Source organism: Musca autumnalis, unplaced genomic scaffold (assembly GCF_047663935.1).
Source record: "Musca autumnalis isolate F117 unplaced genomic scaffold, ASM4766393v1 scaffold_5, whole genome shotgun sequence".
NCBI lineage: Eukaryota > Metazoa > Arthropoda > Insecta > Diptera > Muscidae > Musca > Musca autumnalis.
Window position 1 is genome coordinate 117,835,309 of NW_027412088.1, and position 17,010 is coordinate 117,852,318.

Consider the following 17,010-nt stretch of genomic DNA (forward strand, 5'->3'; position numbering starts at 1 on the left):
AGATCAAGAACGTTTGGGATCTAATACAAATATTCCAAAATATTTATACATTTCTTATCGAATATTGAGAAATCGACCCAGCTCCCAAATTCACCCTAAAGTTGAAAATCTAATTCGATTGTCATGGAATTTTAAGTTTGCTTTAGAGTACTAATTGGACCAAAAGAGTTCTTGAAATTCATTTTTGATAAATGTAGAACAATTTTTCCACGGAGTTGGAGCCAATTTATTTTTTCGACTTAGTCTCCTTCTACAGCATAATTGCTCGACCCCAACTCAGACTACGAATCCCTATTGTCTACGAATCGCGTCGTCATCACGTAGAAAATTGTGAAAAATTTCGGACGAAAATGTTCACATGTAAATTCCATATTTTTTGCAAATTAATTCTTCAAGTCCTGTAAAAAACGCAATACGTGGTAGTCAAACCGTACTGTTGTCTAGCCCAGAAACTTATGTAGTAGCTCTCGTATGTGTACTCTTTTTTCATCAAAAAATATTGGTCACCGTAGTTATACCCCCAGTACTCGCTTCGCGTCGTTAATGTGTTCCAAATTGCGATTCAAAGTGAATCGACGCAATCCTTTCTAACTGCGATATGATTGTCACGATTCACTTTGAGACGCATTTTTTATACAATTTTCGTATTTTTGGGGGGTTTGCTCTTTAGAGATTTGTATTGAATCTAACGACGTGAAAATAAATACTAATTTGGCAACTAAACAACTCCGAAAATACCACAAAGGTCTTAGTGTAATAATAAGTATTTTAGGAATTTGCTTTCTTAGTAATCGAGTTATTTCTCCCAGTGCTGTTCTGTTAAATACACTTTATTTTTATTACAATACTATTTATTTTATTGTATTATTTGTTTCGATTTATTTCATTTTTTCAATAAAAATTTTAATTTTTCATTTTACAAAACAAAATAGTGGCAAGTACCGCAGTCCCGAAATTGCCCCGAAAAAAGATCCCGAAAACACGTTAAGGAATTTTGAAATTCCGAATCCCGGCACTTTTCAAAACCTGTCCCGTTCGCTTGCTTCTATTGTTCCTTCATATAGCCCCCATAGAGCGGTACCTCTCGATTTTCGGTATTTTGAAGGTTGTAACCTCAATATCCCACCGAAATGGCTGAAATTTTGTATTTAGTCTTCGTTGGGCGTCATAGTAAAACAATATAAGGTAACAGCAATACCCAGCTGACTGAACTGGGCTGTAATGTTAGTGTCTAATTCCATACGACATAATCATTGCCACTAAACTTGAGTTGCGTTGTCAATTGTCAGCACAACTGAGATAAAATGTTGTATTATTGATGTCAACCCAACTGGGTTGTCGATAAACGTGTTATCGATCAGTGTTTTTTCAAACTTGTGAACTCTGCACTGTATGTTGAAGCTCATGTTGGAAAGATCTGTATAATCAGTAAATTACTTTAGGTTTAAGGCGTATTTTCGATTGCCAAAGGATGCCGGTGTTTACATTGTGTGTTTTTTTTTTTGTGTTATTTTCACCATATTTTGGTACACAAAAGTAAATAATCATGCAAATAATCAACAACAATCAACAATTGTTAAGAAACTGTTTTTTTTTTTCTTACAATTTTACTTCTCGTTTCTTCGATAATATTCACTGCAACTGAAAATAACTGGTTGCTGGAAAATATCCGGTTCGTCAACTGAGATTCGCAACTTCAGTTGAAGGTTGCCATACATAAAGTAATTTTGACAACTGGCAACTCCACTCAACGATAATTGTTATCGATAATCGACCCCTTTATATTGGCCTGTTCCAGTACTGTAAGAATGTACTAATTTTTACTATTTTTTCCGATAACATAAAGGAAAAAATGTTATCGTAGTAAAAAGTAGTAGCTTCTTGCAGGTTCTGGAACAGAGCATATATTTAATTCTATCAGGCATGTCACAGATTCCGATCGGAATAGTTGCAATTCCGAAATTTCATTTCGATCGTTTTTGTCTTAGCTTCTTTAGATTCCGATCGATTTTGTGAAGTCAAAAAACTTAATTATTTATTTTAAATGCGAAATTAAATGTAAATTTGTTAATAAAACAACATTTTAATTATTTCTAAGTGTTCTTAGAGTATTTTAAAGTGGCAGATTTAAACAAAATAAAAATACAATTCCGTTAGCAAAATCAAAAGTGGTTTCATTCCGAAAAATTCTTCGTTTTTCGTTTTCTGAAGAAGCTAAATACGGAATCAATTCCACTTTCGATCGGAATTCGTTTCTGTGACATGCCTGTATGTTTGATGTATATTAGGGATATATATTTTTTGAGAAAAGAATATATCATTTAGAAAAAAAAATGTTCTCATAAATACTTCTTCATATCAATGACATGTAACCTCCTCCAAGTCCGAACGACGTGCCGTGAAACACCGCTTATAAAGGCAGTGCAACATTTGTTAATGTGTGTGGTATTTGGTTAAATTTGAAAAATAAAGGCCTAATAAACATGTGTTTGTTTGATTTAAAAAACGAAAGATTGAAACAGTTTCTCCTACTTTTTCAACGAATTTACAGCGACCCCAAACATTTTTGTAATAATTCTACTTTCTGCGTGAAATTATGAATTTAGTGGAATGATATAGAAACATTCAAGTTGAAAATGTACCGATTTTTCATTCATATTGTCGGTATAGGTCCACGGCTTCATATGGCTCCCATAAAAGCGTAACTCCCAATTTTTGGTATTTTGAAAGTTGTGCCCTCAATATCCCACCGAAACGACTGAAATTTAGTATTTAGTCTTCGTTGAGGGTATAAAACTTTCCACCCGAAATTTTTTGGTATTGAAAAATTTGGTATTTGGTCTTCGTTAAAGGTATACAACTTTCCTCCAGTAATTTTTCGGTATAGTCCCATGTCTTCATATAGCCCCCATAGGGGAACCTTCTCTCCAACAGCCAACTCGCATTTTTTACTCGTGTTAGATTGGTTTGAGCATGGTAAAATAAATGAATAACAATCAGGACAAATATTTGAAATACTTAAGAAAAATGTGGTAGATATGATTAACTATGCCAATTAATAGCAGAATTTGGACGAATATAGCTACTAGCAGTCCTTTGCAACAACAACATTCGAAGTCTAATATGGAAATAAATGTTATCAGCGTTTGGAAATGCAAAGAAACGTAATCCTGGCTAAGGTAAAGGAAACACATTTTTGGTTTCTACTTGGTAAAAATCGCAAGTTTCGTTTTATATTTGACATAAAATGTATTGAAGTTATAGAATACGGTTTCGAAAATCATTTTATGTCGAAAACTGTGAGACACATTTTTCTTAAGAATATATCGAGCCCTTCCCGCGAAAAAGGTGTAAGCGACAAACAGCAAATTTTACAGGAGATGGTTTTTATTGAATAACTGTTGATCTAAGTAAGATTTTTTATTAAATTTTGGTATAGTTCCGTTACTAAACCCTATTTACTAAACCAATAAATAATTTGTGGAATATCTTCAATATAACGTTAGTTTGTGTCGCTTACATCTTTTTCGCTGTCACGCAATCAGACTAGTACGTTAAGAAGTGGCGGTTACAATAAAAAAATTTATTTGAAACAAATAATTTTTAGAGTAATTCACATCTACAATTCAAAAACAAAGTAACTTTCTTTTATAGCAAGTATCTATTCGAAAAATTATAAGATTAAAGCGTATTTCTTGTAATATAGTCGAATAACTACATGGTATGTTAATGTGCAATTTTGATGTAAGCGACAATTCGCTGTCAACTAAAAATGTAAACAAAACAAAAAGGGCGCTTACATCAAAATTGTTTTTGCTCTAATTTCGTAGCGGTACATGGCAGAGTTCTACAATATTGGGAGATTGTGTGTTGGGATATTCTTTATCAATTTCCGTAAAAAAAAAAGAAAATCGAAAAAATGTCGCTTACATCTTTTTCGCGGGAAGGGCTCGATATAGTGCTTATAGGTGTACGAATACGAACTTTGTCACCCACACAGGCGCCATTTATACCTAAATGACGGACTAAATTAACTTGCACATATAATATGGAATTAATAACGATTTTATTCAATTTTTAAGGGTGTACGAATATGAACTGTAAGTGATACTATAAGTTAATAATAATTTTAATAATTAGTTATTAGTTAAACTGAAACTATAGTCTTCCCTGCCTTACCCCTTGGTAAACATCACTAATTTTTCCCACTAATAAACAGGGTTTAAAAGCCAGCATCAAAAACATTAGCATTAGCTGTACACTTCAACTGCTACACAATATTCACACACACGGCTAAATAAGCAACCGAACGCATATTTATTTTTGTACATTCTTGCTTATTTCGTTTTTGACGCCTAATCTTTTTTTCGTCAGGCATAATCGACATCCACGCTACATATTTAGCAGTCGGCTAACCATTCGTCGAATTACATCAGCAACTGGGGGATGTTTTTCCGATTAGTGTTGTCAACGCGCAAATGAAAAAAGTAGAATTTTAATGTCAAAATAGCGATTTATTTATATTTATATTTAATTGATAAAATGACACAAACACAGGATTTTCATAAAAAAATAGTAATACAGTAATCTAAAATAATTTATTCCATATTTAGTTATTGAAATAAGGTTGAACATGCATTGTTTTAGGTATATATCGAGACGAAAAATGCTTAAAAATACAAAAGTGCTATAAAAAATTAAAAAGGTCAAACTTGAAACAAACTAGAAATATTATTTCACTGTAAGACAATAAAATTATTAAATAGGGTTTTTACAGCGGAAATCCTTCAAGCTCTGTAATGGCTTCATGCAGAAAACCTGGATTCAGCTTTACTAATAAAATATTTTGAAGAGTATCTTCGTTAAGGCGATTTCTATTTTCAGCAAGCACGATTTTCAGTGATGAAAATGCTCGTTCCACCGAAACCTACATAAGTATATGAAATATTATAAACTATTGAAAAGCTGTTGACTTTGCTCATAATATGTTTACATCATCATTTCTTAACATAAAAATGTTTCTATCATATTTTAATAAACTATTGGTCTGTTCCCGAATTTGAAGAATCTACTAATTTTTATTATTTTTTTCGATAACATAAAGGAAAAAATGTTATCGTAGTAAAAAGTAGTAGCTTCTTGCAGGTTCTGGAACAGAGCATATAGTTTTATGCTCGAAAAAACGTACACACCTGTGTTGGAGGTACTGCAAAACACACATTGCTGAGCGCATACATTTCTGGATCAGTGTATTTCCTTTCCTTCCAAAACAATAAAACATTCGCATTTTTTACATAAGGAAGATTAAAGTTTTCAATCTTTGTCAGTACATCATTCTCCTGATTGTGTTTTTTATTGAACTCTTTGTCCAAAAAAGCCGTTAAAAGGTCTTCATCGCCATCGGGGGTTCGCGAGTTGGATGTCGAGGTCGAGACAACTAAACTGTTATCGACGTTACAAATAGTTATGAGTTTTCCCCATAGAGATTTTAGGTAGGCGATGGCGTTGATTTTTTGTGTATCCTGAAGCACATGATGGAATCGTGGGTCAAGATATAGACAAGCTGCTAAAGACGGATTATCAAACAGAGTTTCTGTTCTTATGTCCATGGATTTAAGTAGTAAGGAAGTTATTTTGTATAACATTGACCTTGTGTTTTGAGAGTTCTCGTCCTTAAGTTTCTCTATTTGGAGTTTGCACTGTAACCATATGGCATAAAAGTCACCATAATGCAACTGCTCTTCTTGAAATTGCACTATTGCTTTTTGTAAAGGATTAAGTGCCGTGCAATAAGATTCCACGAAATTCCAGAAAACATCATCAATTTCAAAGTTTTCCTCTTCTGATTTGTTTTGAACTGGATCGATAGAATCAATTATAGCCTTTGAGTTTTGAATATCTAAAAGCATTAGGTATGTTGATCCCCATCGAGTAGGACAATCAAGCTGTGGTATTTTAATATCTTTGCATTTATACAGGTCTTTGTACCCATTACTATTTGTTCTAATAAATTTCACTATATTTCGACTTTTTCGAATAAATTGTTTAATTTCGCTATTTTTCGCAGGTTCAATGGCTACAAGCTGAGCTGTATGTGCAGCACATCTGCAAATAGCGATTTCTCCCACAAGAAGTTTAGTATTGTCTTCCATAGTGTTAATATTCTCGAAATATGTTTCGTTATCATAGTTGTCCTCATATTCTTCACCATCATCTGCGTCAACGACCAAATGCGACAATATTTTTGTTGATTTTATCATATTTCGTCCATTGTCAGATGTGATTGATATGATTTGTCGCAAATTTATATTATATTTGTTTAAAACAGTCAAAATCTCTGAAGCCAAACTTTTTGAAGTGCTTGAATGTGCTCCTTTCAATTCGATCATCGCTAGCATTCTAGATTCAATTTTATCATTTTCAATAAACTGAGCAGAGATTCCAAAAATATTTCTAAATAGTCTTGTGGCACTGTCAATTTTCAATGATATTAACTTATCTGCACATTCTTTGGATATTGCAGACGTTACGTATTTCGCCACTTCTGACAAAGTCTTTTTGCAGTTGTCTGCATTTAAGCAAAACTTTTTACCACTTTCATTTTCAATTCCTTTGCAGCTAGGATCTATTATATTTCGCATATGCTCCGAATTTAGGACATTAAATGACAATGTTCGTCTGTCACTAAACCAATATATGATTTGATCAACTGTTTCTTGCTAATATCGCATTTAATTTTTTTTGTTTTGAATGTTGATGGCACTGTTTTTGTGTTTTCTCCGAAAATAACTTTATGAATTCTCTCTAAATGAGTTTTCAAATTAAATTTTTTGGAACAGTTATAAGATTTTTTGCACAGATTGCACATTGCTTTGTCACTTTCTTTTGTAAAATATTCATCAAAGATAAACAAATTTCTTTTCGACATTTTTGTTAGGTATCCAAAAGTCTTTCTTTTCTCACTAAATAAGCTAAATAAGTTGTGATGTTATTCACCGTATTCTATTTTGTATCTGCTTCAATTTATTATACTGTCTTTCTCCCTCTCTCTCTTGTGTTGCCAACTCTCAATTTGACTAATTACACTAAACTAGCCAAAATTATGATCAACTTGCAAAAATGCCGTAAGAATCGGTTGAAGCGAATTTTTAAGGTCATCCTTCTTAAAAAGTGGTAAAGGCTTGTATATACAACATTAAATGTTCCTTTATTCTATAAAGTAAAGCCGCAAATTTCAAAGCATTTCGAAGCATTTTACAACCTTAAGCTAACAAAAGCTCTATTCATTTACGTGTCAGAGTCTTAAAGCTTTTATTACTTTTTACTGGAAAAGTGTCCCCTTACTTCAAAAGGACATACGCGAACTTTTCTACAAATTTCAGTGACAAATATGATTAATTTATCTTAAATATTGCGATATATGTCTACATTTCGATATGTTACAGACGGTGGAAAATATAAGTATTTTTAGTTTTAACAGCCTGTTTGAAACACACCCAAACTTTAGTTTTCGAAATAATTTGAAAACACATAAGAGTTTGGTAGCATTTCTTACGCATTCATTTTCTTATCGACATACATAGACATTAGACAGACTATTGACTAAAAAATATATTTATTAACCGGCTTCACCAAAAAATCACTTGCACTTAACCGGTTTAACACATTGGCTTTCAAATGTCAATTCCATAGCGTAATCGTTAAATAAATCGTCAAAAACTCAAGTGTAAACGCCGTTTTAGAACGAAAAAGTAAAATTAATAATATTGTGATTTTTAACGCTTTACAATTGGCAACACTGATCTCAGAAACGATTGTTTGCTGAAAACCTGGCTAAGCCGTTCAAACTCTGTTGCTTATTCACTTTTCTGATATGTGTTGATCATGTGTGCTGCAAAATATGAGTATGTGTGTACGATGCTTTTTTATTAAAGCGTCAATATCAAATAGCATCAGCATCGCTAGCAATATTTTTGTGAAATTTGTCGCTACATGTTGCCGTAGTTCATTGTTGCTAAACATATTTCGAAGAAATTTTAGCAGGCAAAGCTGCAAATATTCGGTGCTTTTGCTAATATGGCGTTAGCATTTTAAACCCTGCTAATAAATTAAAGTTGTTTTAATAAAATATTAAAACAACGACTATGGGATTAAGCCTGACTGTTTTGAAAAACAAAATAGAAGTCGTCATCCCAAATAAAAAACGCCAACCCTCCTAATTGTGAGACCGGGCACCGTCGAAATGTTGTTTATTGCTGTAGGATGCAATACCAACAAATTAGTTATGTGTTTTTTCGTCGAGAATCGACGAACGCATAGCAATGGGAAAGATTTGGTTTTGTTTGCAAGTGAAGTTGCTCGAGTTTAGGTAGTGCCAAAGAAATTCTCGATCAGAGTGTTTCTTTGCGCACGTATCTATTTGAGCGCGCAATTGACACTTGGGTATAAAAAGTTTCTTGTTGAAAAACAAGAAACAAGGGAACTGATAAAGATTTGTGGCGAGATCTGAAACTATAGTCTTCCCTGTCCTACCCCTTGGTAAACATCGCCAATTTTTCCCACTAATAAATTAAAGTTGTTTTAATAAAATATTGAAACAACGACTTGGCATTAAGCCTGACTATTTTGAAAAACAAAATAATTAGTTATGTTAATGCAAATACACTTATTTTATTAATATTACTTAATTTTTAGTATATTTATTGTAATAATATTTATTGTATAAATACTATTTTAATTAAACTTTATTTTAGTTGGTTTCTTATTTTTACAGTTGCTGTTGTTGTTGTTGCTGCGTACTTGTCGTAGGTTAGGGTTTTTTCTTGTTTATCAAGTTACAGTTGTTGACAGACTGAAGTTAAAAGTGGAGTTTTCTGGCAGCTGTGTCATGTTACCCATTTTTTATATTTTAATTCGGTAGCTCCTCTCCTCCTAAATTGGAGCCGTCCCCGGATCCAGAGGTTTTAGTTACAAGCGCCTGTAAGGATTTCTGAAAGGCAGCTAGTTTGCGATTTTTAATAATTTGTTTTATGACAACAAATATTAGAATCACAGCAAAATGTGAAATAATCAATGTCAAACTCATCTGGTAATTATCATCAACCTTAAGTTGAAGGTCGTTTATGAGCTTCAAATTCTGTATGTTTGTACGGCGAAGTTAGGCAAATTCAAAACATCGAAATGCTCAGTCAGATTGACGACAGCTGATCAAGGTATTCCCGGTGTTAACGATATCGAACCATTCCTATTTTTGTAAATGCTATCGTTGACTTTAACTTCATCCTCAAACAGTATTAGATATGTCCCATTCACCATCAATGCCATTTCTCCTTTTTCTTTCGACTATAGGTGCTGCGTTGTTAAATGTAGAGCGGCACATCCCTGCGTTACCAGAAACGAGTAGAAACGAGTTGTAAAGCACAAGACGAGGAAGTTGAACGTTGACAGAACAGGGGCGAGGTCACGCTACAATTTTTAACGACCATTGTAAAATTTCGGCAAACGGCAATGGTTGAATCCTCAAGGTTAACGATTGTATTGTTGTGGGCAACTGGTTTAGGACATTTTATGGCATCCAAAATAACTGCATTAAATAGTCCGATTTTAGCCAAAGTACGTGACAAAACTATTCCATTTATATCAAATATAATGGATATATTTCTTGCTAGCACTAAATCAAAAAGATTGCCCGTATTAACAGTTTCTTTTTTCAATCGCCAAAATTTGATTTATATTTTTTATACATTTTCTATTAGCAGCTACACAGCCGTTTTAATGTTAATGTCATTTATAAGAAATGATAACGAAAATACAAAGCACAGTTTAATTTCTAAAATTGTCCTTATTGGGCCTTCCCCCTCATATAAGAAAAGTGGCACCTAAATTTTGTTGAACTTCCCTTTCGACATATAAGTTTATTACTTAAGGTAAGGTCACATTAGGCAAATATTTGCTACAGCGACGGGCATTGTGCGCTTACTGATATCAAGTGAGTGTTAATAATACATTGAATTTATGCTCCCTTGCTCTCAGTAAGCGCACAATGCCCGTCGCTGGAGCAAATATTTGCCTAATGTAACACTACCTTTAAACACATGTTGATTTTAACCAGAACTTATCATCTGGTTTATATTACCGAATCCTACGACTTGCATTATGTAGTGTCAGATCTTTCTGCTGAACACTTTGAAGTCGGGTCTCAATTTTTTAATCGAATTCCGTGGTATGAAGCACTTCAATAGGCTTGTTTCCAAACACCGAGTTGTTGTTGTTTATAATTATGTTTGTATGTTCGTCCTTCTGTTGAATCTGGCTCTGGGTCTATCTCCAGTTCCAGAAAAGTTTCTGCTTCGATGGGATGTAAGCACAGATCCACTGGAGTTAGATGAGTAGGTTTGGCGGGGCAGTTGAAAAAGTGTTTTGTGTCTTGCGGGCCTATGTCGCATACTGGGCAGATGTCTTGCACGGCGTGGTCGATTTCCGCCCAATAAGAATTTAGGCGACTGCGATATCCCGAGCGTAGTTGGGCCAAAACTAAACTAAAACTGACGCTCCTCAGCTGTGATAGGTGGGGGATGTACTTCGGGGACTTTATTCGCAATATATTTGCTTATGGCCTTAGCAACTGCATCCGTGTGAATACTATTTAAACCTTCATGATATGCTTGTTGATCTAGGGGTTCTCTCCCTCTCTAGAGCATGAATATCCTTCCTGATATGCCTGAATGTGTCGGGCCTAGCCAGCAGATGGTGATTGGGATGGCTATCACGGTAACACCCAAGCAATTATTGCAACAAAAGAATCTCATTGTGAAGATGAAGACTTGAGGAGACACCCTCTTGTTGTTCTCAGGGCGGCATTCTGGCAGGTTTGAATCTTTTTCCAATTCATATCACATAATCCCGGGGACCAAACTGGCTCCGCATAGCTTACCACAGACCGACCTATCGCGTTATATTTGGCCAACAAGGTTTCTTTATCTGCACCCCAAGTGCTGCCGGCTACGGACTTGAGGACCTTGTTCCTACTTTTCAGTTTGTCGCAGATAGCTGGGCGTGCGCGCACGACTTGAAATTAATTTCGAATGTGACTCCTAAAATCTTGGGACAGTTGGTCGGAATTCTGCTACCAAATCAATGTTTAAAATATTCTTCCATATCGATTTGAGTTGAATGATTTTTCATTGTCACGGTAAATAGTTGTTGTATTAGAAAACATGTATAAGACTTAAAGGAGCAGAGGTTTCACATCAACTATTGTTCTGGATATTTAAACGCTTATGCAAATTTTGAAAACTTGTCGACACATGTAAGACAATGTCTAGAGCCTGTAGGAAAAATGGGCACATGAGATATTTGAACTATGTAACAGGTTGTCGATTATATTTTGATTGCGAACAAATTCAACACATGTCTACAAATTCATTACTCCACCATAATATGGAGGGTATAATTAAATGATTCCGTTTGTAACACATCGACATATTCAGAGACCCTATAAAGTATATATATTCTTGATCAGGGTAACATTCTAGGTCGAAATAACCATGTCCGTCTGTCCTTCCGTCCGTCTGTTGAAATCAAGATACAGCTCGCAATTTTTAAGATAGAGCTTTGTAATTTGGTATAGAAGTTGCTATTACTCCTAGGATGTTTGGTATTGCAAATGGGCTATATCGGTCCACGTTTTGATATAGCCCCCATAGAACGTTACCACCCGCTTTTCGGTATTTTTAAAGTTTTAGCCTCATTATCACTCCGAAATGGCTAAAATTTGGTACTGAGTCTTCGTTGGGGGTATAAAACTTCCCCTAGAAATTTGTTGATATGGGTCCACCTTCATATAACCACCATAGAAAGGTACCTCCCGATTTTCGGTATTTTGAAGGTTGTGGCCACAACAACCACCGAAATGGCTGAAATTCGTCGGTATAGACCCACGCTTATATATAGGCCCTATAGAACGGTTCCTCCCGATATTCGTAATTCTGAATGTTGTGACCGAAAGACTGAAATTTGTTATTTAGTCTTCCATGTGGTTATAAAACATTCCAGAAGAGAATCATCAGTATAGGTCTACGTCTTCCTATATCCCTATAGAAGCGTACCTCTTAATTTTCGGTATTTTGAAGGTTTTAGCCACATTATCTTATCATATTTAGTCTTCCTTTAGTCTAAAAACTTTCCGCCAGAAATGTGTAGGTATAGATCGATGTTTTGATATAGCTCCCATAGAACGGTACCTACCGAATTTCGGTATTTTGAAGGTTAGCCACATTGTTCTACCGAAATTGCTGAAAGATGGTATTTAGTCTTCTTCGTAAACGAAAGGAAACCAATTGTTCCATTTTACTTCCATATAACTCGTAGTGGAGGGTGTAACAAGTTCGGACCGGCCGAACTTAACGCCGTTTTTGTTTTCTTTTCGGAAAATAGTAATCGTTTGTTACATTTTCCTCCGTAGCTCGGTGAGCTCTATTATGCTCTGCAGCAATAATTTCTTTTTGGTAATTTGTGATATGCCTAAAAATTAACTTGGAATACCTAAACTTAACACGGTAAAAAAGCTCAACAAATTTATACTTGATTCGAGCTTACTTTGGTAAGTTACAATGAATTGAGCTTATCACACCTAATTTTGTTCTGGGTTTCATTACAAAATTACCGCTAACTTTGTGTGTGGAGAGTGTGGGTGAAAAATGTAGGTTTGTGATAACATTCCAATCACTTGATTTTAATTGAGCTAATTATGTACTAGGAAAGAGCAAATGTGAAATAAAATAAAATACACTGAAGTTAAAAGTGGCGATTTATTTTGTGCTGTGGCAGCTGTGTCATGTCACCTAAGAATTGACTGTGGGAATATACTGACGATGCTTTTTCCCATTGTCATATTTTAATTTGGTAATTTATGCATTCAATAGAGAGACATCACGATATTTTATATACAAGATTGAAATATGGAACAGAGTATACTATATTAATCCTTGGATGTTTAGAATTGAAAACCAGTAAGGAAAGGATCAAAGTCGGACGGGGCCGACTATATAATACCCTACACCACTGTGCATATGTAAAATATATATGGGAGCTAAATCCAAATCAGAACAGATTTCGATATAATTTTTCACTTTTATTTGTAGACCAAATTCCGTCACATAGATTAAATTTCATCAAAATCGGATATCCAAATCTGAAGCGATTTTTACCAAAATAAATAGCGTTCGTCCTTTGGCCAAAAAACTATCTTCCTCAATTTTCATGCGAATCGGACAATTAATGCGACCTGTACTTTGATTACAAAAATACATGGACAGACGGACATGCGTAAATCGACTCAGAAAGTGATTCTATGTATATCCCTAAAAGGAACTATGGGTCCATCTCGTTTCCTTTTGCGTGTTACAAACTAATGCACAAAGACATAATACCCCTTACCACAAGGTGGTGTAGGGTATAATTAACCATATCAGACCATGTTCGGTATAGTCCCCATACAAAAGTTTTTAACCAAAATCACCAATAGAATTGAAGCAATAACAAAAAAATCTTTCAAATATATGTTTACGTTTTGGTGTATGCCTGAATTTTCAAACACATTAGCTCTTATTTGTCATTTTGGGTGCCAAATCTCGCAGAGAATTGCTAATATAGCTACAAGTTTTTGTTTTCGAAAGATTTTCTGTAATTCGAGGCTATTAGCAAAATTTTTAAAAATATCGTCTTGGATTTTGGATATCCTTTTGGTGGGAGAACCTCCATGTAGAAAGTGGTGAAAACAGATCGATGTTCGAATACAAGGATTTCACTCACGAATATCTCGAATAGAGATATACAGTATTTGGAGGACATAAACAGTTCGGCCCGAACATAATGCCCTTTCTTCTATTTTGTTTTTCAAAATAGTCAGGCTTAATCCCATAGTCGTTTTTTTAATATTTAAAGTTGTTTTAATAAAATATTAAAACAACGACTATGGGATTAAGCTTGACTATTTTGAAAAACAAAATAGAAGTCGTCATCCCAAATAAAAAACGCCAAACCTCCTAATTGTGAGACCGGGCACCGTCGAAATGTTGTTTATTGCTGTAGTATGCAATACCAACAAATTAGTTATAGCCCCCATATAACCGTACCTCCCGATTTCAGAAACCCATATAGGGGCTACTAGAAAATGTGGACTTACGTCGACAATTTTTTTAAGGATATTTTATACATATTGTGAAATGTGGCTAATAGGTAAAAAATACCTTAAATCGGGAGGTACGGCTATACGGGGGCTATATCAAAACATGGACCCAGGGACTCCATTCTCAATACCTTTAATACTATTGATATAAGAAAGTTTTGAGCCAAATTTCGTCAGCCTACGTCAAGTGGTTCGGCAGATAAAGAGTTTTTACACTATATTTGGGTAAATACTCGGGTATTTACCCAAGTATTTACCCACTTCTTTAAAGTATTCTTAAACTATCCATTTTGAACCGATTTCTTAATCTGAACCCAGAAATAGGGTGTAAGATGTTGTATTGGCGATTCAATATATAGTAAATACCCAAATAAATACCCACAAATGCGTATTTACCCACCGTGTGGGTAAATCCAAAATTAAAAACGTCAACCCTCCTAACTGCCCTTTCTTCTTTAAAGTTCATATGCAGATATCACACACTAACTTCAGTCACATTAAAAAAGTTTCGTATTATTATACTGTTGTATTATTGTAAGAAAATAATATCAGTTTATCTCATAAAAACACCAAATCTTTACTATTTTACCTGAAGTAGAGTCCGCGAAAGCCAACTAAAAATTCATAAAATTACATTAAGAGAAGAATAAAACATTTTTATCAGGAATCGGGCGATACAAACTACGACTCATATATTCCGAATCCAACTTGCAGTACTGTTTGAGACTTCGCAAACGTGGTCGAAAAAATATGTCTAAAGAAAGAAACTTATGAAAATTCATAACTTTTGTTTTCTGGTAAACGATTAAAAAATATCAGTCGAGTTTGCCGACAGAGATATACCTTCAGCCTTTGTGAGTTGAGACTTTTATCTGTAGACATCGAAAACGGGCCACATAACCAACATCTTTTTCCTAAAAAATTTGTGATCAGGGTCTTTTTTGGACGTAAAAACTTTCCAACAAAAATATAGAAATATTTAAGGTATATAACTTCACGATTGTGTTGCGAATAAATACTTATGTTGTGGTCATAAATTTGACTTTGATAAAAGCGCAAAAGTTTTGCACTTTTGTACAGAAATGGAAGTGGATCTAATTTTAGGAGTCATTCCTTTTGATAGCTTTGGTGTCAAGCCGTCATTTTAGTTGTACTCCGTAAGATTTAGAACTTTTGGACCATTCCTGACATAACCATGGACTTATCCACGAAAAATAGAATATCGCTGTAAACAAGACCGCAACGAGTACCATTGGTCAAAATGTGCAATGGCTCCTCGAACAGCCCATAAACTTAAACTTTTGTGAGGGATGTATCCGAAGATGTTGTCCCAAATAGACCCTCTTGGTACTTGATATATGTACGTCTGGAAGTAATTTTAGGATGTTAAAAGTTTCGGTCAAATCGGATAATTGAAAGTTTGTGTGGGAGGCACCTAAAGGAGTGAATCGATATAATAAATTTTCGAACCTAATATATGTCTCGAAAAAATCGATTTGGACTTTCGAGAGTTATTGTGCGCACAATTTTAGGGAAACATTTTTAAGTCTTGTGGGGGAAGTGCCAGAAGGAGTGGAACAATATGACTTAAAGTTTGGCCAAAATATTATTCGTATTATTTTAATTATAATTCGAGAATTACATTTGTAATTCGTAACATTTCATTTGTAATTCGAGAATTCCATTTGTAAATCGAAATATTACAAATGAAATAATTCGAAATACAAATGGAATTCTCGAATTACAAATGACATGTTACGAATCACAACTAAAATGCTTCGAATTATATCTGAAAAAGGTGTAGTCGAAATAAATGTAGAAATAAAAAAGTAATTAATAAAGTTAAGCTACAGTGTTTTATTTAAAAGCTAGAAAATCATTTTTCGCTTAGCATCCTCATGATGGAATTTTGTCACAATTTTTAATTTAAATGCAAGCATTTTATTTGAGAGATTCCATCATGAAGAAAAATACACTAAATAAAACACTGTAGCTTGCATTTTTTAATTATTTTTATTTTTAACTTTTTAGTAAATAAAATTTTTTGACTACTGAGAACCCCATAACCAAATTAAGGTCAATGTTGGGCGAGAATGTAGATAAAAACTTTAAAATGCCTTAAATCGGGTGGTACTGATATATGGGGGCTATGCCAAAACCTGGACCTATGTCCACAATTTTTGATGGAAGTTACACCCAATTCGGTAAGAATGAAGATAAAATCCTCAAAACACCTGAAATCGGGTGGAAAAAATTGACCCATATTGGTTTTGGTTTCATATTCAACTGCAACCGTGCTAAAAATGAGTTAGTAGATTTGAACTACACTGAAAGGAAAAGCTACGTAATATGAATGAAATCCTACGTTGTATCAATGAAATTTGTCATTGATTTTGAGCCAATGTAGAGCTTCATTGAATAAATAAAAACAGTTTCATTGAAGTAAAATTAACGAAATTGTTCATTAATGCAATGAAACTCCTTCATTTATGCAATGAAACTTTTTCGTCAATGCAATGAAACTTTTTCATTAATGCAATGAAACTCCTTCATTGATGGAATGAAACTTTTCCGTTAATGCAATGAAACTTTTTCATTAATGCAATGAAACTCCTTCATTGATGCAATGAAACTTTTTCATTAATGCAATGAAATACATTCATTGTTGTAATGACACTTTTTCATTTATGCAATGAAGCCTTACGTTAGTTCAAAATCAATGACAAATTTCATTGATACAACGTAGGATTTCATTCATGTTATGAAGTCATTTCATACTCACGTAATGAACAAAAATTAAGTCAATGCTAAATATAAACATC